This window comes from Hemiscyllium ocellatum, unplaced genomic scaffold (assembly GCF_020745735.1).
Source record: "Hemiscyllium ocellatum isolate sHemOce1 unplaced genomic scaffold, sHemOce1.pat.X.cur. scaffold_718_pat_ctg1, whole genome shotgun sequence".
NCBI classification, from domain to species: Eukaryota; Metazoa; Chordata; class Chondrichthyes; order Orectolobiformes; family Hemiscylliidae; genus Hemiscyllium; species Hemiscyllium ocellatum.
This window is the reverse complement of record NW_026869195.1, coordinates 66,498-85,197: the sequence shown is the minus strand read 5'-3', so window position 1 is coordinate 85,197 and position 18,700 is coordinate 66,498. Positions and strand designations below refer to the sequence as shown.

Sequence of the window (18,700 nt, the reverse complement as noted above, 5' to 3'; positions counted from 1 at the left end):
TAAGCGATGGTCGGCTTTCAAATGAATACACATCTGAATCGATCATGTGACAAGTTTTGCAGACAGTGAAAGCAAAAGCCACGGAAAACCTTGACACAGCACAGTTGACGAGACGAGCGCTGCACATGGTCAAGTGTGGGATTGAACCCACGACCTTGGCGTTATTAGCACCAAGCTCTAACCAACTGAGCTAACCGACGTGCGTTGTCTTTTTGTCAAAACAAAGGCTTAATTGCCTGCGCTCACAACCACGGCGGCTATTTCGTTTTCTGATTTGCAATCGATCGCACGATCGTCTGAAGTATTTCGTTCCGTTGCAAAGTTTTTAAAAAAAAAAAGGGACTTTTCTCGAACGCGCACACTCGAGCTAACCATTTGCTCTGATATCCAAAATTAAGCACAATGGTTCGGACGCATGCAATTTCAATCGCAATGCCACCAGCTCAGCTGCAGCTTGTCATGTTGACAAATATCATCTGGTTGAAACGTACCTTCAACGATCGCTCACTGTGCTTCTGGAAACTCGCAGACCTTTGGAGTCAGGGTTATGTGCTGCTGATAAACTGCTGCGAACCTGCTGTGTTCCCCCAGTCTCCTCCCATTCTGTCTGTTACCCCACCACCTCTCTCTCGCCAGCCCTTTGTTGGTCACAACCACCCCTGTTGCCGCCACGCATCGTTCTGTCCCCGCATCTGTCGGTCTGTCGCGCCCTCAGTCTTTCCCCCTCTCTGTCAGTCACTCCCCCGTCGGTTGCACACCCATCATTCCCCCCCCCCTCCCCTATGTCAGTTGCACCCCCCTCGGTCTGCTCCCCCTCTCTGTCGGTTGCCCCCCCTCCCCCCAACCGTCAGTCGCCCCCTCTGTTCCCCTCCTCTCTAATCCTACTTTCTGTCCTCACCCATTTCTGTCCCACCAGTCTCAATCCACCTATCCTCTCTGTCCCTCCGCCCACCCCCTCCCAGTCCCCTAGTTCTGTACTCCCCCACTGGAGGGAAAATATCTTCTCTATTTACCCTATCCATGCCCGGCCTGATTTTAAAAGTCTCTTTCAGGTCACCGTTCAGCCTCTGATGCTCCAAGGAAAACAGCCTATCCAACCCTGGCAAAATCCTATAATTCTGTTCTGACCCATTTCAAGTTTGAGAACATCCATGTGATCGGAAGGAGACCAGAATTGCATGGAATATTACAAAAGTTGCCAAATCAATGCCCTGTACAGCCGCAATATGACCTCCCAACCCCTATACTCAATGCTCTGACCAATAAAGGCTAGCAGACAAACTACCTTCTTCACTAATCTATCTACTTGCTACTCTACTTTCAAGGAAGTATGAGCCTGCACTCCAAGGTCTCTTTGTTTAGCAGCACTCCCCACGAACTTACTATTAACTGTATACGTCCTGCTAAAGTTTGCTTTTTCCAAAATGCAGCAGCTCACATTTTTCTAAACTGAACTCCTCAGCCCATTCACCCATCTGATCCAGATCCTCTTGTACCCGGAGGTAATCTTTTTCACTGTCTACTACACCTCCCATTTTGGTGTCATCTGCAAACTTACTAACAATACCTCTTATGTTCACATCCAAATCATTGATATAAATGGAGAAAAGTAGTGGATCCAGCACCGATCGTTGTGACACTCCACTGGTCTCAGGCCTCCACCTGAAAAGCCCGCCGCTGCCTTCTACGTTCGAGCCAGTTCTGTACTCCATACGATCTAGCCTTGCTGACCAGTCTCCCATGAGGAACCTTGTCGAATGCCTTACTGAAGTTCATGTAGATCATGTCCATGCTCTGACCTCAGCAATCCTCTTTGTTACTTCTTCAAAAAAACTGAATCAAATTCATGAAGTATCATTTCCCATGAACACAGCTGTTATTAATATCCAGGATTTAACTCTGTACATTGGGTCTGCGTTGCCCAGTTATAGGTGTTAATGTTCTGGATGAAGTTCAAGTACACCAGCATTTTGTCAGTGACTGTGTATTGAGTCTTGTTAATGTCACCAACCCAGGTGAGTTCCTTTTGAAAAGCAGTCCCTGTATCCCTTGCCCACCAGGAAATAGTGTAAGTGTCCTTACCTCTGGACTAGGAGGATCAGGCTCAGAGTTGAGTAACAGCATCTTTGAAGAGGCTGATTAGTAAACGTGCCCAAGCCACCAGGCCATACTGCGCCTCCCAGCTGTCCCTGCCTGAGCCTCTAAACAGAACCTTCCTGTAGTTTCTCTCCTGTCAGACTCTCCCATTGCTCAGTTTGTCCAGGATTCCCTCCTGCAGCTGCACTGCTCCTGTCCCTCACTGACCTGTCCATCCTCCAGTGTCCTCCACATTCATTCATTGTTTACAATCCCATTACCATAGTTCTCCAGCCCCGCCCCTTCCTGTCCATAGAGATGGCTCAGTGGTTAGCACTGCTGCCTCACAGCACCAAGTACTCTGGTCCGATTCCGGCCAAACCCTGAGTTTGTGCATTCTTCCCGTGTCTGAGCGGGTTTCCTCCGGATGCTCCGGTTTCTGCCCACAATCCAAAGATGTGCAGGATGGCTGAACTGGCCATTCTAAATTGCCCATTATATTAGTTAGAGGGCATGGGTCTGTATAAGTTACTGTTTGGAGGGTCATTATGGACTTGTTTGGCCGAAGGGCCTGTTTCCATACTGTAGGGATTCTGATATATTGGGCAGCAGCTGCTGTCAATCACCCAGGCTCCTGTATGATCGGGAGCACGTACTGTAGGAGGGGAGACCAGTGTATGGGCACAGTGCTGGCCAATTGTGGGAGTATGCACAGTGCCTGGAAGGAGGCTGTGGTTGTGAGGGATTAATCTGTCATTGGCAGCTTCCTCCCTCTGGGATCAGGACCTAGGGAATGGCCTTTTTCTTCTTGCTATCCTGACATGTGATCAGACTATCAGTGGTGCAGTGTTTTGCAAAAAGTTATCAGAACTTTTCTGTGAAGATTCAGGGTTGTTATGGAAAGGGACAAGGATGGGGCTGCAATTGGAGTTCTATTTGGCTCATTTTAGTAAGATGGGTCTTGGCCAGAGTGTGCAGGATGGTTCTCATCAGGAGCTAGGAAACTGAATTCGAAGAGAGAGTGTGAGAGAACAGGGTATGGAGGAAAGGAGTGGTGGGAATTGGTTTGGATTTCAGCTCACAGAAGAGAGAAATTGTGAGACTGAGGTTTAAAGCTTTGGGGGAACAAGGAAACTGCAGGTTAGTCCTACAATTGTCTTATGAATTTCCATCCTGTATTAACGGTGGTAACTTGTGTGCTCTGTTGTCTGGTACTGAAAGGGTGGATTTGCAGATGAGAAATTCAAATTGAACTTCATGTTCAGTTTTGATAGTTACTTGATCCGTGCCGATCTGAATATCATTGGCCTTTTCATGTGGAAGGAAAGGTGTGTATTCTGTCCGTGGGCGAATATTTCAAATCAGTGTGACTGCAAAAGTACTGAGACACAGCCAAGTCCATGTCAGCATGGTGAGTGTGGAGAGAGATTTAATTTGTTTTTGAAAGTTTGAAAAATCATGGCACATCTCCCAGGAACAATTAAGCCACAACTTTGCTTTGTAGAAGGACAAGTCTTTAATTAACCATGCAACCAGAAAGACACAAGGATACCTGCACCATGGGAAATACTATGGAAACGGGATTGTTGTAAAGGAGTTCATTCTCGATCATGGATTGTAATCCATGGGCGTTGTCGGTTCCAGCGCCGTGGGGCAATACTGGAAATATGAGGAATGTAATGTAGGTTTCAGTTATTAAACTGTAAAAAGTGCAGAACAATTTACAAGGATGTTGGCAGGGCTCAGGGGTCTGAGTTATAGGGAGAGGTTGGACAAGCGAGGATTTTTTGTTTAGAGCAGAGGAAACTGAGGGGGTACTGTTCTAGAAGTGTATAAGACTATGAGAGGCATGGATAAGGTGAATGCAGTCAGTCTTTTTCCCAGGAACCCAAGGATTGGACGGCTTGATTGGATCAGTTGAAGGTTAGAGGAGAAAAAAACAAAGGGAAGCTGAGGGGCAACTGTTTTACCCAGTGGTGGTATGTATATGGACTGAGCTGCCAGTGGAAGTGGTTCAGGCAGGAACACTCAACAACAGGTAAAAGACATTTGGAACAAATACATGGATAGGAAAGGGTCAGAAGCAGATGGGCCAAGTGCAGGGAAATGAGGTTAGTGTGGATGGACATTCTGGTCAGTTTGGGCCAGTTTGGGCCAAAGGGCCTGTCTCTGCTGTAGGATGCTATGACTCTAAGTGCATTTGCTATTTCTCCCCCTAACCCTGTTGGTATCTTGGGATGTATTCCGTCAGGGCAATGAGACTTGTCTACCTTTAGCTCCATTAACTTGCCCAGCTCTAACACTTTCACGATAATGGTTATTATCGAGGTCGTCACCTTCCTACGTCTCCTGATCAATTACTGCCATGCTCCTTGTATCCTCCACTGTGAGACTGACTGCTGTGTACTCATATTCCTGAACCCTGCTGGATAGGGATAACTCGGCGCAGAACTTAGAGGTCTTCTTTGTGTCTTTATTGATGTGGAGAGTGTACATGCAAAACACCTCCAGGCAGCATCAGGTAACTCCCCGCCTGTCCGATGTGCCACTCCCATTCTTATAACTTTGTGGCTTGTGACTTTGAATAGAGACTGTCTCTCTGTATTATTTCCATGGCAACGGCAGTTAGAAAGTCTAGTTCAGTTCAGCACTTTATGGTTAAATCACACACCCCTCCCCCCACGCCCCATGGATCCCTAAAGTATCTGACAGGCGCTTCAGTTTCAGTGGGGCTGTCTATCAGGATTCTGATGTGGAGGAGCCGGTGGTGGGTGGACAAAGTTTAAAAACCACACATCACCAGGTTATAGTCCAACAGGATTATTTGCAAGTACAAGCTTTTGGAGTGTGCTGTGATTTTTAACTTGATCAGGATTATCTCTATGGTAACAGTGAAGTGCTTCAGCAATTACAGAGGCCATATGTTCCCCACACAATAGGTTCCCCTCGAGCAGTGTAAACTGGTATTCTGGCCCTGGGGATAGCTACTCATCACTTTTCTCTCCCAATCCCATCTAGCTTTCTGTTGATCTTTAAAGTTTTTCTAATCTCCTTGGACTTTGGCAATTTGTATGCATTCTATTTCAGTTTGATAAGACTCCCTTATTTCCTGAGCCACCCATGGCAGATGACTCCTTTTCCTACAGTCCTTCCTTTTCCCTGATATATACTTTTGCGGAGCATTTCAAAAAATTGCTTTGATATTCCCGCACTCTCTGTCAACTTTCCCACCATAAAGTCTTTGTTTCCAGTCTACGTTAGCCAACTCCTGCCTCATCCTATTGTAGTCTCCTTTTGTTTAAGCACTGGATCTTGGGAGTGGATCTAATCTTCCAGCTTTCCATCTGTGGCCTTGGCTTTGTAATAAAATACAGGATAGATATTCTCAAAACTCTGGATGCTGCGAATGTACTACGCAGTCTAAAACCATAAATCCCTGTCTCCCCTCAGTTTAAAATTGCAAAATCATTAGCTCCTACACGTGTCCTTACTATCTAAGATTGGAATGCTAATCCACCCGACTATCTGTCATTTTCCGAAAATCTCCTTTGGTGAAGGTAGTGATTTTTGGATTCAGCTTTCCAGTTATTACCGTAAGAAGATAAGCACTGGGCACAGGAGAGGCAATGCAGCCCTTCAACCCAGCTCCACCATCTAATACGGTGATGATTGAGCTCACCTCGGTCTCAGCTGGATGTTCCCACCTGCTCTCTCTCACCCTTCATCTCATTGCAAATACAACATCTGTATCTCTTCAAATTGGCTCATTGTCCTGGCATCCACCACATTTTGAACAGGGAATTCCATAGATTCACAACACATTGAGACAAGTATATTCTTCTTCATGAGAATAGAATAGAGTCCCTATAGTGCAGAAACAGTATTCATCCATCGAATCCACACCACCCCTATAATGAGAATCCCATTCAGACCCACTTGTTCCCTGTAACATTGCATTTCCCATGGCTAACGTGCATGGACACTCAGCAATTTAGCATGGGCAATCCACCTAACCTGCACATCTTTGGACTGTGTGAGGAAACTGGAGAACTGCACGAAAACATGCAAACATGGGGAGAATGGGTAAACTCCACACAGTCACCTCTGGTCTCTGATGCTGTGAGACAGCAGTGCTAGCCACTGAGCCACCACTGCTTAAAACCTACTGCGCCTTATTAACCTCCCAATTCTCCAGTTGGCTGAATCTATGTTCCTCACGTCAGAAATCAGGTTGTCTAAGCGGATGTCTCAGTAAATCCCAGTGACGCCCACATGTCCCGTGTGTCTGAATGGGGATCCGATACACAACATCCTCCATCCCACACTTTTCATTCACGTTCCAGAGACAGGGCTCCAGTGGCTGCATGAGGACTGCAACTCCCAAATTCCGAGGCAGGGACCAAACGTCTGTGGGGAAACGTGGCACTGCACACGTGCAGAATGTGGGTGGGTTTTGGAGCATGTGCTTTGGTGTAACTAGTGGAAAGTATTTCACACAGTGATTGTCTGGAGGAGGAACGTATTTGCTTGTAGTATTGGTCTGTTGGGGGGTTAAAGTGTCACCACACCCACATGGGACCAAGTTACATTCCCAACTTGTCATAACCCTGGAACCGACCAATGAGAAACAAAGAAGGCTCTGACCTATTCTCCCAGACTGAAGGTTCCTCTTCTGTCCAGGATCTGCCACCTCCCTTTCTGTTTCCTTTAGTTTCATTCTGCTGTTACATTATTGACTTGCAGTAACTGAAGGGAAAGGAAGTGAACCCAGAAAGGTTGCAGAGTCCAACGAGGGATGGGAAGTGGTGGCATGGATCTGTTTATCAACAACTCCATGAGAATGGGGAGGGTGTACACTCAGGAGTAGCAGAGCCAGAATGGTGGGAGAGAGTAAGTGGGCTGGAGGGTTACAGCTTTGGGGGAAGAAAGGGAAAAAAGATATTCTAGAGAAACTAGAATTGTCTATTCTGAATTTTTCATCTGTACATATTCCTTTATACAGGGTGCTAGACGGTGAAGATTTGCAGACTGAAATCTCAAAATCATGTGCAGATTGTGATTAAGTTGCCTAGTGTTTAAAGAACCAAAGATGGAGAATGACTCTGCCAAAATCCTGCAACACTCTCCCTCCCAGCATTGTCAGTCTATCTATGCCAAATGGACTGCGAATGGTTCAAGACAGCAGCTCACTACCATCTTCTCAAGGGTAACTGGAGATAGGGAATAAATGCTGGCTGAGCCAGTGATGCCCATATCCTGGAAATGGTTGCTATCTCTAGTTGCTGAAACCCAGTTGATGTTACTGCAGGATGATGAGGGATGCTGAGTGCATCCTCCAGGAGGCAGCACCATCACATTACCCCTGCCTACAACCACACAGTAACACAGCAACGTCACCGGAACAAAAGGCAGTGAACCCAAAGGAGGACTGAGATATAGTTCTTCGAGGTAGAGCCATGAAAGGGGATTGGAACACAGCAGGAACAGGAGACTGATATGGATGGTCAGCTGTTTCCCATTGAATGGTGGAGCAGGAGTGAAAGGCTGAATGGCCTCCCGCTACTATCTCCCAGGTATGTATATAGTCATGGAGCCTGGGTCGGAAGGAGTGGGCAGGGATTCTGCAGGAGATTGCACCTCCACATCAGTTTTCAGTGAGGGATGGTTTGGTGGATTTTTAAAAATATGTCTTTTACAAGGTTTGTGAATTTGGTTGAAAAATATTGTAGCTATTTATTCCACTATAAATAAAACTAAAAGAAAAGAAATGAAACTATCTGGACTTAAGTTTTTAAGAATTTCAAACGTCCTGTAAAACAAAATCCTGTCTATTCCCGGGCACCATCACTTTCCAGTTATTCAAACTCCAGGGAAATATTTCATCCCTGTCTGAACCTTTGGTTTGATTGAACTGCTTTTCAATTCTCATTCTGTGAGCTGTGAAGTGTTCTCCTCCCCCCGCCCCCACAAATTTCTCCGACCCAGAAGTGTTATCACATACAGCTGAGCAACCTTCCCACGTTCATCATTATGCCATTTTGGGTTTTGTTAATATATAATCACCAGCAGGAAACCACCCGTGTAACCAATTGAATATTTACAAACAAAGCCATTACGGGCAAAGCAAACCATTCCATGTGACAGAGTGGGAAGGGACCAAATCAAAGTAGAGTTGGGGGTGAGGGGGCAGCGGTGGAGATAAAGCACTGTATCCCCTGCGATGCCCACCTCTACCTAAACACATTGAAACATTGATACATACCACATGATCCTTCTCCAAGGACGCCCTGCTTTATCCTCTATCATAGAATAGAATCCTGATAGTGTGGAAGGAGAGCATTGACCCATCAAACCCCACCAACCATTCAAAGAGCATCCCACCTGGAGCACTCCATCCTTGTAACACTGCATTTCCCATGGCTGATCCACGGAGTCTGCACAATCCTGGACACTGTGGACAATTTCACACAACTGATCCACCTCACCCACAAATTTTTGAACTGTGGGAGGAAACCAGAGCACCTGGAGGGGGCTCTCATAGGAGAATGTGCAAACTCCACATAGGCTGATGACCAAGGCTGGACTCCAACCTTGTACCTGGTGCTGTGAAGCAGCCGTGCTATAATCCCAATTAAATCAAAACAGATGATCCCTGCTCATTGTCACATTGCTGTTTATTGCCCAGAGAGTCTGGGAGATGCTGCAGCCAGAAAGATTTCCGATTATCTCATGAGGAAGAGAATTCAAAATTCGGGCCAGTGACTCGGGGCGCAGTGAAGTCACGGAGGTCTGGGAACCATCAGAAATGTAACAGGTTGTGAGCAAGGTGGGTTGAGACAAGAACAAAAAGACAGTGTCACACAGGGGAAGGCAGGAGAGATTAAATTGCAGAAATGGTAGTCCCTCAAGGCCATGGGGAATGGAGTTAGGGCTGGGAAAGAAACCAGGAAACAAGGTGAGCAGCTGTCAAAGAAATACATTGAAAAAACAGATTATAACAACATAGAGGGCAGAGTTCACAGTCTGAAATTGTTGCTCTCATTGGTGAGTACAGAATGCTGTAAAGCCTGGGTCATTCTATTGCAGCCAAGACATGCAGGATTGGCCAAGTGGCCTCAATGTGTGCTGTAACTTTCTGATCAATTTATTGTGACATTTGGAATTCAGGTCGGATGATGTTCATAAATTCTCAAATTGGAGAAATGTTAAATAAATCACAATGATCACATTCTGCAGACTTTAGTCCGCAGCCCTGCCTGCTCCAGCATCTCAGTTACATCCATGTCCTTTTATTCTAATGTGATGCTGGTTACTGCCTCTGCCACCCCATCAGTGAGTTCCTGCTCCCCACCATCTCCGAGTGAAATGAATTCTCCCCTCCCCTTCTTTCAGAGAATTAGTTTCAATCTAAATCCTCCAGTTTCTGACCTCTCTGTTAGAGAATAGCTCCTTCCTATTCACTCGATCTGGATTCCTCAGCATTTTATCACTTCAATTATATCTCAGCTCATCCTCCTCGGAAATCATCCCCAGCCTATCCAACCTTTCCTCAGAGCAGAAATTCTCTAATTGTAGAAACATTCTGATCAATCTCCTCTGTACCCTCTCTGGTGTGATCACATCAACCTTGGAATGTGGGGATCAGAAGTGTGTGCAGTACTTTAACCGCAGTCAAAACGAGTGTTCCTGACATTTCCCATGTCACCTCCGTGTTCTTGTGGTTGTTTCTCTCACAAAAAAGAATCCTGGTTTTCCCACATGGAACTGGGTGTGCACTCCATGGGTCTTGGATTCCCTACCATGTGTTTATTTGTTAAATAATCCTAAATTAACTTCAGATTAAAACAACATTATCAGCTACCCACCAATCAATTTCTTCCATTATACTCAAGTCACCTTACTTTTTAAAATTTCTTTAAAATTATTACTATCGAAACACAACAGGCTTAAATTTGCTGATCAAGTATTCAGATGTCTCCACTGTTACAATCACTTCAAGATTGTCTTTACCTTCAGCTACATTGGTGAATTGAACATTGATTGTAAATATATGAATATCAAAAGGACTTGGGTTTTATGATAATTAATCCAGTCTGATGTTCTTGTTTGTTAATATCTTGAAGAGAACTGTCCTCAGAACTCCAGCTGTGCTCTGATTTCATTCACAACTGGGTGTGGCTGGACTGCAGATCTTAGATCTGTTCAGTTGTTTTCCGGATTGCTTCGCTCTGTCTATCACTTGTCGCTTATGCTGTTTGGCACACAAGTAGTCCTCTTTGGAAACTTCATCAGGTTAACACCTCATTTTTAGGTGTTCATGCTGCTGTTACTGGCATGCCCGCCTGAATTCTCTCAGTTGAACGAGGAGTGATCCTCTGATTCGATGGTAAGAGGTAAATTGGGGATATGATGGGCCATGATTCTGTAAGTTTTGTTGGAGTACAATTCTACTGCTGTTGGTGGAAGGAAAGAGCTAAACTCTTACCCTGTTGGCCCCATATACTACATGCAGTATCATGAACACTGATAGGCCAAGACATGAAATACGAGCAACACTGTACAATGATGCAGGATCACACCTGCAGCAAGGGGAGTTTGAGATCCAATTTGACATAGGAGTAGGGAAAGAAGCAGCTGATCAGATTGTCTCATTCATTGTCATAAAGAGACTCTATAAGATTATTGCACTCTTGGGGGTAAGGATGGAGGAGGTTGGGGAGATGGAGAGCCCTTCAAAAGAAACTAATCTGCCTGAGAGTTGTGAAATAGAATTGATAGCCATGCATTTAACAGAAAGCTAATTGAAACTCTTTTTATCCCCAAAAGATAACAAGACTGATGGTGCTTCCAATCATCACCAGAAACAAACCCCAGAATACATGGTTCGGAGATGGATGTCAATTGCCAACCAACATCCAATTCCTGCAATCATTGAGCAAACTTACATGTGATGAACCAGTTCTGATGAACCAGAAAATCACTGTTCACTCTGTGCAGATGGACAGCGAAGTGGGGAAGTATTGACTGAGTGGTATTGTCGTGAGACAGTTAATCTATAAACCCCAGATAGTTTTTAGATTACTTACAGTGTGGAAACAGGGCCCTTCGGCCCAACAAGTCCACACCGACCCGCCGAAGCGCAACCCACCCATGCCCTTACATTTACCCCTTACCTAACACTAGGGGCAATTTAGCATGGCCAATTCACCTGACCCACATCTTTGGACTGTGGGAGGAAACCGGAGCACCCGGAGGAAACCCACGCAGACACGGGGAGAACGTGCAAACTCCACACAGTCAGTCGCCTGAGTCGGGAATTGAACCCGGGTCTCAGGCGCTGTGAGGCAGCAGTGCTAACCACTGTGCCACCGTGCCGCCCACTAGTGTTCTGGAGACCTGGATTCAAAGCCTGCTGCAGCAGATGGAGGAATTTGAATTCAATAAAAAAAAACTTGTGAATTTAGAGTCTAATGATGACCATTAATCGATTCTCAGAAAAACCGATCTGGTTCAGTAATGCCCTTTCAGGAAGGAAGCTGCCATCCTTCCCTGGTCTGGCCTACATTGTGACCTCAGACCCACAGCAATGTGGTTGACTCTTACCTGCCCTCTGGGCAATTAGGGATGGGCAGGAAATGCTGCCGGGCCAGCGACACCCTCATCCTGTGAATGAATAAAGGGAAATAAAAGTCTCTACCTAGTGTGAATCTGTACATGTTCAACAATGTTGTGAACATTTCCAAAGCTAAGATCTCTGTGTGCAAAACTTTGAGCTGCCAAAACCATTGTTCTTTACTTGGCGTGAGAAAGAGAAAAAAAAATCCTTCAACTTTGGCTATCAGTAAATTCCCTGGTGTCTCAGCAGGATGGATGCCTGAGTGAATCCCTCCCCCCCACACGCACAGAGCAGGTGAACAGCTCCCCAGTCTGACTGGTTTGGCCCATTTCCAGATGGGATGGGTAAAGAATTCCCTTCTGGCATTCCCACATTTCCAGAGTCAGTCCCTAGTGTGACTGCACTGGTGTTTTGCCATTTCAGATAAATGCTCGCAGATTGTTACACACACTGTTAGCACCCCCCACCCCTCAAGGACCCAGTATAAAGCAGTAAACATTATCTCCTGCTGTGGAGGGACAGCCTGTATTGGGCTGTGTAGGAACACTGAGCAGATTTCCCTAAATGACAACTTACTTGGTGACCAGAGCAATTTAAGCAAGTCCAAATAAAATGCAGTATAGCACAGAAAGAGGCCTATCAAATCCAAGCTGGCTCTCTGTCTCAAAAAATCCAATATTCTCATTCCCCATATGTACCCCAAACTCTGCAAGTTTATTTCTCTCAGAACTGATCTAATTGTTTTTATCAATCATTGAGCTTCTCTACTTGCGCCACCATAATAAGCAAAATGTTCTGCATATTTCCAGCCAATACAGTCAGTAGAAGCACTTGCTCATCTCCGGCTCTCAAAACCTTACATCTGACCTTAATTCTTGTGCCATCACCTATCAAATACAAATATTTTGTCTGCTATATCTAGGTCTATTATTGGACAGCCGGCGAGAGTTTCAAAGCAATCTCTACTTGTAGAGACTCTTCTTCGAATCTCTGCCTTACCCACAGTCTGTGGGCGGCACGGTGGCACAGTGATTAGCACTGCTGCCTCACAAGCGCCAGAGACCCGGGTTCATTTCCCGACTCAGGCGACTGACTGTGTGGAGTTTGCACGTTCTCCCGTGTTTGCGTGGGTTTCCTGTGGGTGCTCCGGCTTCCTCCCATAGTCCAAAGATGTGCAGGTCAGTTGAATTGACCATGCTAAATCGCCCGTAGTGTTAAGTAAAGGGATAAATGTAGGGGTATGGGTGGGTGGCGCTGTGGCGCGTCGGTGTGGACTTGTTCGGCTGAAGGGCCTGTTTCCACACTGTAAGTAATCTAATCACAGAGACAGTATATTTAATAGGTACTAGACAAAGGTATATCAGTCACATGGGCGATTGTCATTACTTAGTTTAAAGCAGGTATTTATGAATTTACAAAGCTTGATAAATGATGATGTCCTGTGATAACGTGTGATGGATTACAGAAATTGATTATCATATTGTTCATGATTATGTGTTGATGGGAAGAGATTAAGGCAGAAAGGTTCTTCCGTCAGTAAATGGGGGATTCACTTACCTATGCTAATATGGAGGGGAGCTAAGACAAGGGAGGGGAAGGCAGTTTAATAGGGTTGTATCCAGGGTTCTCAGTCTTGTCTGGAAAGGGCACATTCCTCTGTCTGGGGTTACGGGGCAATCCACACGTGTGGCTGCAAGAGGTTCTATGTTGACATACTGTCAGCCTCCCCCCTTCTGAGGTGTTCTGTCTGTATTCTAAGAGTGTAGGCTTTCAGTTGATGAAATAAGGCCTTTGGCAAGGAATGTTTAATCCTTGAGTCCCCACGGTGTCCTGAAAGAGAAGCAAAAGGTACGGAACTGGCCCCTCTATGGTATTTTAACTTCCTCATTCTGACCAGGAATCTGTTGACCAGAATTGAATGCAATGATTGACTGTGACCTAACTAGAGCTTTGTCCAGGGTCAGCATCTTTTCCGTGAGTTTGTTAGTGTTCCCACATTAATGAAGCCAAGCATCCATTTGTTTTACTCAATACACTTTATGTTCTCTCTCCTTTAATGATTGGTACACATTGTCCCGCATTCCTGCTGTCCTGCTCTCTGTATCTGTGCCATTCAAATATATATTCCCTTTTGACATTGCTTCTCTCAAAATGCACAAACTTACTGTGTGTGCTAAAGAAGAGACATATTCTACTCAAAATATTATCTCTCGCTCCACACATTCTTCCCCCTGGAAAACAGAACAGTACAGCACCGGAATAATCGGCCCACCATGTCTGTGCGGATCATGATGCCATTCCAAACTAATTCCACCTGCCTGTACATGGTCCATATCCCTGCCAACCCATGCCTGATTATGTGTCTGCCCAAATGCCTCTTAAAAGTTGTGATTTTTTTCTGCTTTTCCCATCTCTCAGGAAAGTACATTCTTGTCATTTACCACCTTCTGCATAAGAAACTTGTCTGACACAACTGTCTTTAACCTTGCACAGATGTTGTTGGAAATGCTCAGCAGATCATGCAGCATCTCTGAAGAGAAGTCAGTTCATGTTTCGGGTCTGGTCACCCTTCCTCAGAAACATTAACTTTAATTTATCTTCATAGAAGCTGCTAGAGCTGTTGAACTTTTCCCGATAATGTTTTTGTTTCTGGTTTACAGCATCTGCAGTTGTTTCAGTTTTCATTTCCTTTAAAATTGCCCCCACTCCCCTAAATATATGGCCTGTAGAATTTGCCATTTTCATCTTGGAAAAAGATCCAGATTTTTCACACTGTCTGAGTCTTTCGGATCACCCGCAGCCACTGACTTTCCCAAGACAAAACTCCAAGTCTATCCAACCTCTCCCAATCCAGGCAACATCCTGGTAAACCTGTTATCACGCTGTTCAAAGCCTCCACATCCTCCTTTTTATGTAGTGATCAAAACAGCACACAATACTCCAAAGGTGGCATAATGACAGTTTTATATTCACTCCCCTGACAGAAGAAGGCATTTATGCCATCCACCTCCTTCACCACTTTCAGGGAGCTGTGAACTTGCCCCTGAAGATCCCTGTGTACATCAATGCTGCTGAGAGCCCTTTGGCTTAGTGAATGCATTCCTCTGGCAATGAGCCTCTCAAAATACATCACCTCACACTTGTCTGGATTAAAATCTATCTTCGTATGGGTTTTACAACTGATCTCTTTCTTGCTTTATCCTTTGACAACATTCTTCATGATTCATAACTTCATCAATTTGTAACATCTAGAAACTTGCTAATTAAATCGTTTACATTTCCATGCTAATCATTGATATATGTTACAGACAATAGATGTTCCAATTCTGATCCTTGTGCAACAACACTGGCCACAGAACTCCAGCCAGCAACGTGCTGTAGAAGGAACATATTTCATTTAGTTAGTCAGTCAGTCAGAAAGCATTCCAGGCATTGGTGTGGCATTAGATGTTTCAAGATAATCAACAATCCTGGTAAAAACATCCTGGAGCAGATTTTCAATGCTGTGTACCCTACCTGGGGACTCCCCCAGAACCAAATATAAAGCTGTATACATTATCTCCTGTGGAAGGACAACCTGTGTTTGTCTGATCATGAACACAGAGTAGATTTACCTAAATGATAAGACAAACAACCAGAACAAGTTAAGCAAGGACAAAAAAATGTATTGTGGCACAGAAAGGGGCCCATCAAATCCAAGCTGGCTCTCTGTAGCAGAATCCCTTATTCGCATTCTCCAACTGTCCCCAAAACCCTGAAAGTTTATTTCCCTCAGATCTGATATAATCGTATTCGTTAATCATTGACCATCTCTACTTGCACCATATAATAGGCAGCATGTTCTGCATATTTCCAGCCAATACAGTCAACGGGAACACTTGCTCATCTCCCACTTTCTCAAAACGTTATATCTGGTCTTAAATTTTGAGCCATCACCTATCAAGTGCAATTTATTTTATTGTCTGCTCTATGTAGATGTGTTATAATTTATCCATTTTATTCTATCAAGATATATTCAACTTGATTTCTTCAAAGAAAATAACATTTGATTTTTTCCAAATCATTCCAGGGACTGCATTTTCTTCATCAGTGCACCACACCAGTAAGTCTGTACTCCACACCGTGAAGATCACTCAGATCCTTCCTGAGCAGGAATCTGTTGACCTGAATTGGATACAATGATTGACTGTGACATATCCCATCAATGAAATTGCTTAATGAAACCCAGGATCCCATATGTTTTGATCAAAACACTTTGATTATGTCCTCTCTCCTTTAAAGAATTGTACACATTGTCCCCCCACCTTCCCTCAGTCTCTACTCTTTGTGTCTGTGCCATGCAAATATATATTTCCTTTCTACATTGCTTCTCTCAACGGTGTGTTCTAAAACATATTAACTCTCGATCCACACGTTGTACCCCCTGGAAAACAGAACAGTACAGCACCTGAATAATCGGCCCATCAGGATGCCATTCCTAAACTAATTCCACCTGCCTGGACATGATCCATATCCCTGGCAACCCCTTGCCTGCTTATGTGCCTTCCCAAATGCCTCTTAAGCATTGTGATTATTTCTGCTTTTACCACCTCCCCGGAGAGTACATTCTAGTCATCTACCACCTTTTGCATTAGAAACTTGCCTGACATAACTCCCTTTAAACTTTCACGTTATTGGAAATGCTCAGCTGGTCTTGCAGCATCTGAGAAAATAAAATTCCGTTAACGTTTTGGGTCCTTCATCAGAAACGTGAACTCTGATTTCTCTTCACAGATGCTTCCAGACTTGTTGAGCATTTCCAGAAACTTCTGTTTTTGTTTCTGATCAACCGCATCTTCTGTTCTTTCGGTTTTTATTTTCTTTATATTTCCCCCGTCCCCTGAAATCTATGGTAGAATTTGTCATTTCCACCTTGGATAAAGATTCAGATTATAGAACATAGAACAATAAAGCACAGAACATGCCCTTCAGCCCTCAATGTTGCACCGAACTGTGGAATTTTCTCAACTCGTCCCCCTACACTATCCCAAAATCATCCATGAGTTTATCTAAGGATTATTTAAATCTCCCTAGTGTGGCTGAGTTGAATACCTCAGCAGGTAGGACATTCCACACACTTACCACTCTCTCCTTGTAAAGAATTTGCCTCTGACATCTGTCTTAAATCTATCACCCTTCAATTTGTAGTTGTGCTCATTCGTACAAGTTGACGACATCATCCTAAGAAGAAGACTTTCACTGTCTATCTAATCCATTGATTATCTTATATGTCTCTATCAAATTCCCCCTTAGCCACCTTCTTTCCAATGAGAACAGATCCAAGTCTCTCAGCCTTTCTCATAAGACCTTCCCTCCAGACCAGGCACCATCCTGATAAATCTCCTCTGCACCTTTTCCAAAGCGTCCACATCCTTTTTGTAATGGGGCGACCAGAGCTGTACACAATATTCCAACTTTGGCCACACCAGCATTGTGTATGGTTGCAGCATGATATTGTGGTTCCAGAACTCAATCCCTCTACCAATGAAACCTAACACACCGTATGCCGCCTTAACAGCACTATCCACCTGTGTGACAACTTTCAGAGATCTATGTACATGGACTCCAAGATCCCTCTGCACATCCACACTACCAAGAATCTTTCCATTGACCCAATATTCTGCCTTCCTGTTATTCTTCCCAAAGCACATCACCTCACATTTAGCTGCATTGAACTCCACTTGCACCTCTCGCAAGAAGTGAGACAAATCAGACATGATATAAAGATCCAACAGAGTCACTAAATTCATTTGGCCATAAAGAGAACATGATTATCTTGTATGTCAGTGAGCAAAGGTTTCAAACAACATTGTGTGTGGTTAAGCCCCAACACAGACAGACAGACAGACAGATAGACAGACAGACAGACACACACACACACACACACACACACACACACACACACACACACACACACACACACACACACACACACACACACACATAGGAATGTGAGTGTTCCAGTGAACTGACTGCAGAAATTATTTAACATTATCCAGTTAACAACCTAAAAACATTCACAGACAGAGAAGCCATAAATATGTTGTGTTTATGGGAACGGATTCACCAGATCATCCAACCTGGAGATATGCAAAGAGATCAGCACCATGGAAATATTTGGATTGTGAGAAGGATTGAAAATTCACAGACCTCCTGGAGACTCACTGACACAGACATTCTGTGTGAAGAGATTTATTTTGTCATCCAGCTTCATGTCACACCAGTGGCTTTACACTGACAAGAGAGCTTTCCCCTGACTATGGGGGAAAAAATCTTTAAGATCTGTAAAGGTCTTAAATTCAATGGTCTTTATTTAACATCACCCTACTCACATGGGGGAGAAGTCGTTCAGCTGTTCCATGTGAGGGAAGGTATTCATTTGGGGATCCAGCAATGCCTTGCCTTTTCTTCCTTGATAAGAGACTAAAGCATTTTCCTCACTACAGATGTTACACTAACTGATCTATACTTCTCCATCTTTTGTCTACCTTCCTTTTTAAACAGCGGCGCCACTGTATTCCAATCTGCTGGAACGGCCCAGAGTTCAGCAAATTGGGAAAGTTACTGACAGTGTAACTGTTCTATCACCCGCTGTGTCTTTTAGCACGCTGGGATGCATTACACCAGGACCAGGATACTTGACTATCCTTAGCTCCATGAGCTTGCCCAACACTAGCGTTCCATAATAATGTTTGTTTCCAGGTCCTCACCGACTCCATCTCTTTGTCAAAGTCTGGCATGTTATTAGCGCCCTCCACTGTGAAGACCGATACAAAATACCTGTTCAGTGCCTCAGCCATTTTATCACATCACATAACTAAATGTCCCTCCTCATCACCTGAAGGACCAACATTTACCTTAGCCACTCTTTTTCATTTAAAGGTATCATAGACACTTCTGCTATCTGTCTTTAAATTCTGTGGCACATCTTTTCTCTCCTGTTCTTTCCTACGGTTCTTGATCACACTT

The 18,700-nt window shown here is 44.4% G+C and overlaps 1 non-coding gene across 1 annotated transcript; it reads right to left on the bottom strand.

Annotated features, from left to right (window-relative positions):
* Positions 1-126: 126 nt before the first annotated feature.
* On the bottom strand, positions 127-200 carry trnai-aau (transfer RNA isoleucine (anticodon AAU)). The gene has a single exon. It is a non-coding gene; the product is annotated as a tRNA-Ile (tRNA).
* Between the last annotated feature and the right edge of the window lie 18,500 nt (positions 201-18,700).